The sequence below is a fragment of the Siphateles boraxobius genome, unplaced genomic scaffold, assembly GCF_051911475.1.
Source record: "Siphateles boraxobius isolate OS27281-9 unplaced genomic scaffold, OSU_SipBor_1 27, whole genome shotgun sequence".
Taxonomy (NCBI): domain Eukaryota; kingdom Metazoa; phylum Chordata; class Actinopteri; order Cypriniformes; family Leuciscidae; genus Siphateles; species Siphateles boraxobius.
This window is the reverse complement of record NW_027508887.1, coordinates 586,901-598,457: the sequence shown is the minus strand read 5'-3', so window position 1 is coordinate 598,457 and position 11,557 is coordinate 586,901.

The following is an 11,557-nucleotide window of genomic DNA, read 5'->3' as shown; positions in this document are numbered from 1 at the left end:
ATATATATATATATATAACTGTGCAAAACTATTTAAAATTATTATTTTAAACTAAATTTTACTGCATTTTACTGCTTGTATTAAGCTTTTTTTTTAATTCACAATATCTTTACACATTTTGAGATATATAAAAAGTACTATTGAACAGCTCAAAAATATTTTAAAAAAAAATGTTATAAGCTATATCACCCAGCCCTGATATGCATGTATTTATGCCTATTTTTTTAGTGCAGAGCAAAAGAGTTCAGCTCATAGAGTCGACGTTGCACACATTTATTCCAGGTTTTACAATGAATTGTGTAGTTTGATGCCATGCTCATCTTTTTGCATATTGCAATATCCATTATAGATGATCATTACTCATTCTCTCTCAAATCTGTCAGAGAGAAACTACTGCAAACTCCACGTAAACAACAGCAGATATGATGTGACGATCCCACTAAAAATAGAAAGAAAATACTCTTTCTTTTTCTTTCCCAGACACACCAGCACCACCTCAAAAAAACCTCCAGCATTCACTGTTTTCCTCTTAGTCTGTGTGGAAACGCGACTGTAAAATGTCACCCAGTGAATCCTCAATGGAGTCAGATGTCTTTGAGGACAGCTGGGTCTGGTGTGGAGATAACAGGCGTGACTCTGAACGGGCTGAGAATGAGCTTGAGTAAAGCATCAAATATGCAGGAGCTCTGAAGCGCCGAGGAATCGCGTGTCCCGCTACACTCCAAAACTTTTGTCACACACTTCACCGCTTTGAATGCTCTCCTGCCCTTCCCCCTTTCCTTCTTTTGCCTCTTTTAATTTTTAAACAGGTTCCTTCAATTCTGGGTCGTTCTGGATTATTCTTCCATTTTTACTATTTTTCCTTACAGACACATTCAATAGCCTTCAAATTAACACTTCAATTTGAAAATAATCATTAGATAGAGCTCAAATTAATTTAATATCAGTAGGTTATGCAGATATTAAAGGCTCAAATGGATTATTGCATGCTTTATCCCCCCTCCCCCCCTTTTTAGTTCCACTTATACATTGATATAGTTTTTTTTGTGACAAATGTGTCATTATTTACAGTAGTTTAATATCAAAAGAGGAGTGAATAGGGAAGTTAATAAAAAGCTTTCTTCAGATACTATTGATTATCAATCTCATTTTGGATTGATTTTGATCATTTGATCGACAAAAGGTCTTTTCATTTTTAAATGAATTTATTTTAAATATAATCTCAAACAGTAGAGCTAGCGCTATTAATACCAAGATCATCAGTGGATGAACTGGTCAAATGTGTAGTTTGAATGCAGTGTTGGATAAACGTCTCCACAAATGCATGACTGAATTTAATGTGCAACATGTTGAGGTCATGTGACGATAATGTATAATACGTGTTTTTTAATTATCATTGTAAGATGTGTACTGTCTCATATACTATTTTCATTAAAAACATTAGTATATAGCGTGATCTGTGCAGTATTTGAGTGAGTGAGTATGTTATTATTCTGAAGACTGCAGGTTCATCTTGGGTTCAATACGGTGTTCTGGTCCGGGCGGTTCTGACTCGGGTCCAAATGGTTCTGAGCTCTTTCTCAGAAACAAGCACCAAGTATTGGACTCTCTCTGGTTCTCCGCGGCTCATCTCAGACAGTGAGGACAGAATGTGCTGCTTCACATGAGGAATATAAGCTCCTGTTACAGCATTAGCAACAGCCTAATGAAGGCCTATAGCAGAGAGTTACTTTTTTCTATAAAAAAATCTCAAAGAATGTTGTTTCTGTGAACCTAATTAAATTAGTTTTTCATTTCAAATCATTCACTTCAATATGAACAGAATGTTCAAAATGTTAGAACAAAAATTATACATTCATGGAACTTTTTTCTGAAATACTTTATTTGGACATTCGTCTAACATTTTTTAAATGTCATTACTTGTTTTTGAACTTTCAGAGAACATTCATAAGTAACATTATCATTTGAAAAATGTTAAAATAGAATGTTCCCTTAACATTCTTATAACTGTAACGTCACCAGCTGGAGTGCCCTGAGAGCAGACTACTGTCATTCCCTCACAAACTATAGTTTATTATTTAGCCTATAAAGGAATAGTATTTTATCAGAATGAATGTGTATTTCCAAACCAGACACTGTTTAACATTAATGAGTTAAAGATGACGTTAAATTGTTGTTGTATTTTTCAATTTAAAGATGTCATTGCAGAATGTTTCCTTGTTAAAAAACTTTCTGAGTCAATTTCTATTGAAAATGTTTGAAACTCAGTAAAGATTTATATTTGAGAAATATGTATCATAATGAATGTGTATTTTCATACCAGTGTTAAGATGCTATTGCATTGGAGACTAACCAAGCTGCTTTATTCAATTGTATGTTTGATATATTAAAATTTTAATAAATGTTCAAAGAAATTCATAGTCACTTGGCTTTTGGAAAAAATATCTACAGGTTTATTTTTTTAAATATGAAACACTAACACTGTGTTTGAATAATAAACACTTTTGACGGTGTTGTTTTACAGCCCAGTCTCATCCCAAGGCGTCATCTAACTGACGGTTTTGACCATGTTTGACCATGCGTCAACATGCCGACGCACGTGGCACCCTTTAAGCGTCAATATGAGACGCGCCTCCTAGTGGTCTAACCCTAACCCTACCCCAGACCTAAACCTACCCATAACGGAAGTGTCATGTAACTGACGCTAAAGGGTGCCATGTGCGTCGGATTTAGACGCATGGTCAAAAGCGTCAGTTAGATGACGCCCGAGGATGAGCGTCTCATATTGACGTTTAAAGGGTGCCGTGTGCGTCGGCAAGTTGACGCATGGTCAAAAGCGTCAGTTGGATGACGCCTTGGGATGAGACTGTGGCGTTTTAACACTAGCAAAGATGGACCTGTATGTTCACCCGGAAAATGATCATTTTAACACCCATGGTGACAAATTTCCCATCATATTTTTGCTGTGTACATCTCCCATTACTCACTGCCCGGACTCTTCCTCCATTATCACATTCACCTGTGTCTCATTATCTTGTTCACCCCATATAAGCCTGGATTTCTCATTCATTCCCTGAAAAGTTTAGTGTTGTTTAGTGTTGCACTGCAATTTCGAGCAATTCTCCCTGGTTTCGTGTCTCTTGGTTTTGGGATTTCTTGCCTGTTCCGTGTACTACTCTTTTGCCTGTGTTACCTGCCTTTTGTGTGTTTGTTATTGTTTGGACTGATTACCTGGTGTTTATGACCTTTGCCTGTTTTCGACTAGGATTGTGGATTACCCTTAAAACTACATTTGTACCTTTGTGTCTCAGAGCAGTTCATGAAAATAATCACTTTTTTCAATAATTTTTTTAGGGACATTTTGAACATTCACGGCGTTTTCATAACTGGAATGTTAGTGAAACATTCTTACCTATTTTGTTACCTGAATATATTACTACTTGACTACAAGTACTTCTACTGTTTTATATTATAAATACCACTTTTGCACTACATTAGTGTTCAACACCGGTCATTAGATCAGGAATAGGAACATCTTTTCCATTCCTCATGTTTTAAGATCCAGTATTCACACATGCTACTGTAATGTGTATTATGGATCAAATACAGATGTAAAAGCAGGAGCAAGAAAGAAGGAAAAACTTGAGGATGATGTTTTACAGTCCAGAGTTTCTCGCGTTCCTGATGAGATTTTTTCACCCGCTGACAGTTTCAAATATGCAGCTACTTCTGTATAAGAATCATATCAGCACGCTGCCAAGAGCAGTACAGGTTATCAGCCAACTAATATAATACAACAATTATACAGTCGCCACACAATACAGACGACGGCATATAGAATAACCCCGCTTCATCTTTAATTCAGACTCATTCAGTCTGCAGTGTGTGTGTAGGCAGGTGATGATAATACACTGAACGAGCTAATTGAACATCAAACAGAGTGTGTTGGAGTGAGATTAGTGTTGGTCCAGAGGAGCTTCTCAGAACAAACGTGATCTTCTCGTCTCCCTTTATTCTCTAATCGCTTTCTCTGTAGGAAAATGTGCCGGAATTTGAATATATATTTCATACTTCCATTTAAATATTGTTAGTGTGCTAATAGTGCTGTTTTTGTTCAATCTCATGTTTAAAGTCCTCATGATGGTCAATCACCGTCACACAAACTTGACAAAACCTCACACAACCCCTTTCTGGGGGAAGTCCTTGTTTGTAAAAAAAATTAAATAAATAAACTGCATAAATAAGGTGAATAAAGTTTTTCGGAACTGTTTTCTTTTACTGTTAGGAAAAAAAACGTAAGTAAATGTAAACGTGTGTGTGTGTGTGTGTGTGTGTGTGTGTGTGTGTGTGTGTGTGTGTGTGTGTGTGTGTGTGTGTGTGTGTGTGTGTGTGTGTGTGTGTGTGTGTGTGTGTGTGTGTGTGTGTGTGTGTTTGTACGATTCTCTCAAAGTTATGAACAAACGTTATAATGTAGAACATTCATTCAGTGATCTGGTTTTTAATAATATTTTAAAAACGGTTTATACATTCTTCATGGGTTTTTTTCACCTCAAATGTTTTAGATGTTTTTTTAAATGTTGCTACTTTAACATTCAAAACTAAAGTAGGCCCACTTATAATGTTTGCAGAATGACAACATGTAATGTTCCCTTAATGTTTGCATCTGCAGCAGCCGTGAGGTTAAACCAATTAAAGCCAGGTCATGGCTAACAAGCTTTAAAAGGCCTGTAAAACCTCAAACACACACACACACACGGTTGGATGGATGAAAAGATCAACAGAGCTGCAGACAGAGTGAGCAATGCCATCAGTTTAACACCAGCAATGATCATCATGCATGTTGCTTTTTCAAGTCCGCCTACAGTAATGCTATGAAAAGATTCATCTGTGTTCCTCTCTCTCGGAGGTTTGCTGATTAAGACGAGGGTTTTGTGTGCACTCGGCTGAGATCCTCTATATTTGTGTTTTACAGAATTAAATATATGCAATGAAATCAGCGGGGAGCACATGGAGAACCGGATTAGAATAATTAAACACACACATGCAGTGCCGGCGTGCTCAAGCGTATTCAGTCACACACACACACACACACACACACACACACATATGCAGTGAAGGAGGAGAATCCAGCAAATGTAATCTGGAGGTGAATGCGTGTTTTATCTACATGTGTGACACTGAGGCGTGTTCATACGTGTTCATAATCTTGTTATGAAAGTGCAAATAGATTTGGTTTTCATAATGATCAACGGCATTCTGCAGCACTGAATCCAGCACTTTTATTGTTCAGTTCTGGATGTGAGAGGCATGAGGCGTTTCTAACAAGATATCATGTCTAAAAATATACATTCATTTCATCTATACCTTCTTGTGTTTCTGGTCTTGGTAACTCTAAGGCCCAAAACATATGCAAATACATGAATGCAGAATGTTATAGCCTTAAAAGTTTGATTTCTAGCTCTTATTGCATTTTAAAATGTCCGAGTGCAATTCATAATGCAGCATAAGAATTATTATTAGTGCATTATTTGCCACAAGAGGCGCTAGAGACATTAGTAGTGTAATCTGTCTTCTTCTTCTATCAGTTTTCTCTTTCTATATCTAACGCTTATATCTAATTACATGCTAAACAATCTGGTTTAAATGGATAGTTCACCCAAAAATAAAAATTCTGTCATCATTTACTCATCATTTACATAACATTTTTTTACAAATCTGTATACATGTTCTGCTGAACACAAAGGAAGATATTTTGAAGAATGAGTGTAACCAAGCAGATCTCGGGCCGGACTGACTACCATAGTAGGAAATAAAAATACTATGGTAGTCAATGGGGCCTGAGATCTCCTTGGTTACAAACATTCTTCAAAATATATTCATAATAACAGCTAAATAATCTGGTTTAATGTCTCTTATATTCAAAAAAGAGATTTGTCGCTGTTTATTTAGTTTAACATTCTTAAAACTGCTGTAAATGCAATAGATTGATGACAAAAATGGAGCCTTTAGAAATAATTCTAATATACTGATTTGATGCTCAAGAAACATTTCTTGAATACTAAATAGTTATTTGCACAGTTTATTGAGAAAACGGACATTAAAAATCATGCTTCATCAAACTTGACTCAATTTTAGTTAACTCTTTTATGCCAGACAGTTTCTATGTAAGGAGAAATGTCTTAAAGGTGCATTGTGTAATATTTAGGAGGATCTGTTGACAGAAATGCAATATCATATACATAACTATGTTTTCAGTGGTGTATAAAGACCTTACATAATGAAGCGTTATGTTTTTATTACATGAGACATTTCTATCTACATACACACACCACGGGTCTCCTTACATCGACATGTTTCTACGGTGGCCCTGAACGGACAAACGCGTTTCGTCACTATGTTGTTCTTCATGATAAGAGGCTGCTAAAGTCAGCGAATAAAACACTGACACAATGATGAATAAGTAACAATAATATTCGCAATAACATATCGTTTTACTGAATAATTAAGTAAACCTATTTTCTATATTTGTAAAGAAACCTCATTGTTTAACTGGCTTCTCTCTACTGTCTCAAACGACATCACTTCCTGTCGGCCTCCGTAACTTCTGTTGATTGCAATTCGTAACCTCACCACTAGATGCCGCTAAAAAACACACACTGCACCTTTAAATGATTGCATGTTTCATGGGTTATTTCAGTGGGGTTTTTTTGTGGTTTTTTGATAAAGTATATTTAGAAGCTGTTAAATTCATAAAATTGAATTAAAAATTTAAAATTGGAACCCCTTTAAGGCTCTATATAGAAGCTTTTTTCTAAGAATATCAATCTGAATGTATGAAAGTATATTCATGCAGTTTGATTTATGATGCTGTTAGAAGCCAACAAACAGATCTCTGATCCGCAGGTATAATGTTGATGATGTTATGTGCTTTTTTTTAAACTATGAAATTACAGGTGCTAATTGAAATCGCGCAGTGAAAAGGCAGAGTTTCATACATGCAGTCAGCCAGGAATGATGTGTAAAATGAACTCATAGCACTTCGAGAAAAGTGAAAGTTAACTGCAAAAGACTGAAATCCAGTTCGGTCTGTCACTCATTCTGGAAGTTTTGCACAGAAACTTTTCATTTGAATGTATTGAGACTGTTTAATTAGTTGAGAAACTTTTACAAAGCACATTTCCTCTTGAATGTCCCTTTATCGCACAATATAAAGGACTGTTTGCTTTATTGTTCTGCTTTTCTTGCTCTGAGACAAAATAATATTGACTTATCATAGCGGCATTGCATTTGTCTCTCTTCCTTTCATTACATTTTCTGCTTTATGCAAACACTATAAAGCGATACTTTGTGTTTTGGACAAAAGGGTTTTGCTTTAAGTGGATAAATAGGAATTGATTCATAAAAACATGGCTCATATTTGAAATTGGAAGAGAATTAAAAACAAAGTTGTCTTCTATCACATGGAATATGCAGAATAAATTACAGCCAAAATCTTTCATGAAACTTTCACAGAGAGTAAATTACTGACCACTATAAACAACAGCATGCAAGAAGCAAAACCAACAGAATATTTCCTCACAAATAATGAATAAAGAGGTCGTATCATGTTCTTTCCTGTGACATATTAGACAAATGCCAATATTAACTTCAGCTCATGTTATTTATGTCACATTAAAATCTAAAATAAATGATTCATGCTTATAAAAACATACAATTTACTACCTGTGGAGTCATGTTTTATTGCTTTTATAAAATTAAATATCATCTGACGTTGAAAAAGAACCACTTTAGTTTTTATTAAAGACACAAGATTGGCAAGATTCATCTGTCCCTCTGAATGTTTAATTATACAGAGATTTGCCTGGTGTGTAATTAGTCTCACAGTGAGTCTGTGTCTCATGTCACATTCACAGTTCAACAGCACCTCCTAGTGTTAGACTCAGGAACGACACACGGGCCCTTAAAGGGACAGTTCAGCCCAAACGAAAACTCTTGTCAGTATTTAATATTTTCTTACCCTCAAATCATTCCAAACAAATGTGCTGTTATTTATTTTATGCAGCACAAAAGGAAGAATGTTGAAGAATCTTCATGCAGCTCATTTCCATACACTGAAAAAATTGAGGTTGGATTTACTTTGAAACAATTTTCAGTCAGAAATTGCTGGTAAATTTTACAAAGAATTATAAAGAAGTGGCAATGTAACATGTTGAATTAATGTCGGTATGAAATGGAAGTTACGCTAGTCTTTTCTTCTCTATTGTGTCGTGTATGTGAAACGCTTCTGGAAAAAGAACAAATGTGGGCGGGGCTTGATTTTGTCCGTGGGGAATTGATTGGATGATTGGGGTTTGCTATTGGTGGATCTCATGTGATTGACAGGTTGCTCAGAGAAGAGAAGAGATGCAGAGGGAGGGGAAGTTATTCTGATAATGATGTGCACGGATAAATCTGTTTATGATAAATACTGCAAAACTGCATTTAAAAAAGAATGGTCAGTTTTGATTTAATGGTGACTTTAAACATGAAATTGTGTAGCAAAAAGACGATACAAAATAGTATTTTCTCGTGAAATGTTACAAATGAATTTGTAACATTGCAAAATCTTTTTTTACAGTGGTACGCCTACATATATCCATGTCAAAATAAACACTAAAGCAGGATTTCTGGACTCTGAAGTCCCTCTGGTCCATTTGCTATAATAACCAATATTAATCAATATTAATAGAAATTCTGATCAGAAAATCTGCACATTTTCCAATATATTTCAGACCGCTGCACTATTTGAATTATATTTTCCCCCATGTTGATCTATTGTGATGTAGTCTAAAACATGTCAGATAAACCCGCCTCTAATTTCACGTAAAACGATACGAACTGCAGTTTGGATTAGCATATGTCAATCAGAGGGTAGAATAAGTGAACCTGATTCAATAGTCGGACTGTGCAAGCATTTATGATCATTTCTCCAGAGTGGGTGTTTCTGATAAAATAACTCTATATGATGCTGGCCATATGATAGCAAACACCAATATTCCACTCTTATAAATAATAAAGGTTCTTTATTGGTTCTGGTTCCATTTAGAACCTTAATGGAACATTTTCAGTGCACGGAAGATTATTCTTAAAAATTGTCCTTTTAAGGACTGTTACTGAAAGGTTCTTTGTGGAAACTGAAATGGCCTTTCTGTGGCATTACATCAAAACCGTCCCTGAAGCTTTATTTTAAGTGTGCTGATAGGCTAAAGATTAAAAGGTCCACATGTCAGTGAAAATCACTTTCTGCTAGAATCTCATGGAACAGAAACAGTGTGTTGTGACTGTGAGTGAACTCAAGGACGCTTTAAATGTGCATGAATCACTCTCAGATCACAGGAGCGGCGGGAGCGCGCGCGCGCGAACCTGGAATATGATGGAATGTTTATTTCTGGGTCAGTGGGGGTGCTAATGAGAAGGTATTCTGAGAACAGGCGCGGCTCTTGATTGGTTCGATTTGACAGGCGCTCACCGGGGAAGGACATTTGACAATGACACAGAGAGAGAGAGAGAGAGAGAGAGAGAGAGAGAGAGAGAGAGAGAGAGAGTTCGTAATGTTTTATTTATGGGCTTTGCCTCCCGAGCTAGACTTTCACTCACAAAACTTTCTATACAGGAAAAAACTGTCATATATTCACAGCAATGAAACACCAGAATTGTCAAGTTTACTGTCACTCTTCCCATTGCAGGCCAAGTGAGAAAAAATAATCGAATACAGCCTTATGAAGAAGTGTGCTTCAATGCATAGAATGCGCATTTGTAGCCTACTTCATATGTGAAAAGTGCAGAGAATATTTAATATTAATGAAATGAAAGGCCACTTAAGAGCCTACTTAAAGAGAGAACATGTTTCTAAACACACTTAAAGTACACTTTTTAAGAAAGTAATTTGTAATAGTGTCAAATCAAAAGTGTTACTTTAAAGTAGGCTACGTTTTTTAAATATTAAGCTATATTTTAATGTTTTGTCGTGCGTTAAAGAATTGCACTTAGTGCTGACTATACTCAAATCCTTGATTATAATTGAACTGATAGTGTCTTGTTTACTTTTAAAGTTAACATATTTTAAATGTAATTTCAACTTCCATCATTACAAATGTGTAATTACAAATATATTTGTAAATTGTAGTCAACATTCAGGTAACTTTTTCAGAACTCTCTGTGGGATAAACTGGGGATAATTATTATTGCTTTGGCACAAAATGTATTTTTCATCTTTCAAATAACATGAATTAATTTGTCACTCAAACACAAATACCAGCAAAACTTTAAGTAGCCTTTACATTACATTTTGCACATGTCTACATTCTCTTTTCAAAACTGTTGAACTTCTGTTCAAAACCTAACCTTAAAAAAATAAGACAGAAATTATGCAATATTTCTACAGTAATACCATGTTGAAATATAGTCAGAATCGAACAAAATCAAATACTGTGATTAGACGACATGTCAGTCTTTCAGTTTCATCACCATCCATTCAAAAGAGGAAACTTGAGGAATCATTCTGTACTGAATCGATATGATCATGTGACACTGCAGTGGATTATTAGAGTTTAGTGTGTCATTCTTGTTTTGTAAAGAAGTTTTATTAAAGAACACATTGTATAATGATCCTGATGTTTGTGTTTTAGGTCTGTGTATTATGAGTGATAAAGTGTGTTTGTTGTGTGAAACCTCTAGTGTTCTGAAACTATGAGTTGATTTGAGACGTGAATAAAGTGTGTTGATAGTTTTAGTGCAGTTTGCATGTGAAATGAACCGCTGTGCCGATCTGAGAACTGAGGGAAGAGTTATGAAAAGGTGACCTATTGAGAAATGTGTCCTAGCTATTGTCAAAAAAAGACTAAGTACTCCTTTTAAAAGTGTACTAAAGAGTGTGCTACTGTAACTCTGTCTTCCATTATAATTGTGTCTGTTGAGATGAACAGACCCGTGAAGGAAGGGTGAAGGTTAACCAATCGAAGATGTGTTTCTTTTGAAAACCACACAGTTGAGGTGATCCGTGAGAAAACACGCGACCCCATGAAATCAATGCATCACACACACACACACACACACACACACACACACAATCAGCAGCAATGTCAGAGAGAGGAACACTAGTTCGCTAAATACTGCAGTGTGCCTAAAAAATCACATTATGCATTATCATTAACATGTCAAATGCACACACACACACACACACACACACACACACACACACACACACACACACAGGAGGGAGTAGCGATTGATTACGTGCACACAAATCACATCAAATCATGTATAAAGGATCCATTGATAGCTTCGTCAGAGAGACGTTTTCTTTCATCATTCTGTTTTTAACCATCAGATGAACATGTCTGGAGTTCCTGATCTCACAAATGCTGTAACAAATTTCATAAGTCTAAAACACTTTGAGTTTTCTGTATAGCGAGTGAATGCAATGTATGTTGAAAATACTGATTCTCTCTATTCTAGAGAGCATTTGATTGGACAGAAAATCTGAAGTGCAAAATCTTTCCAGACTGGCCGAAGTGAA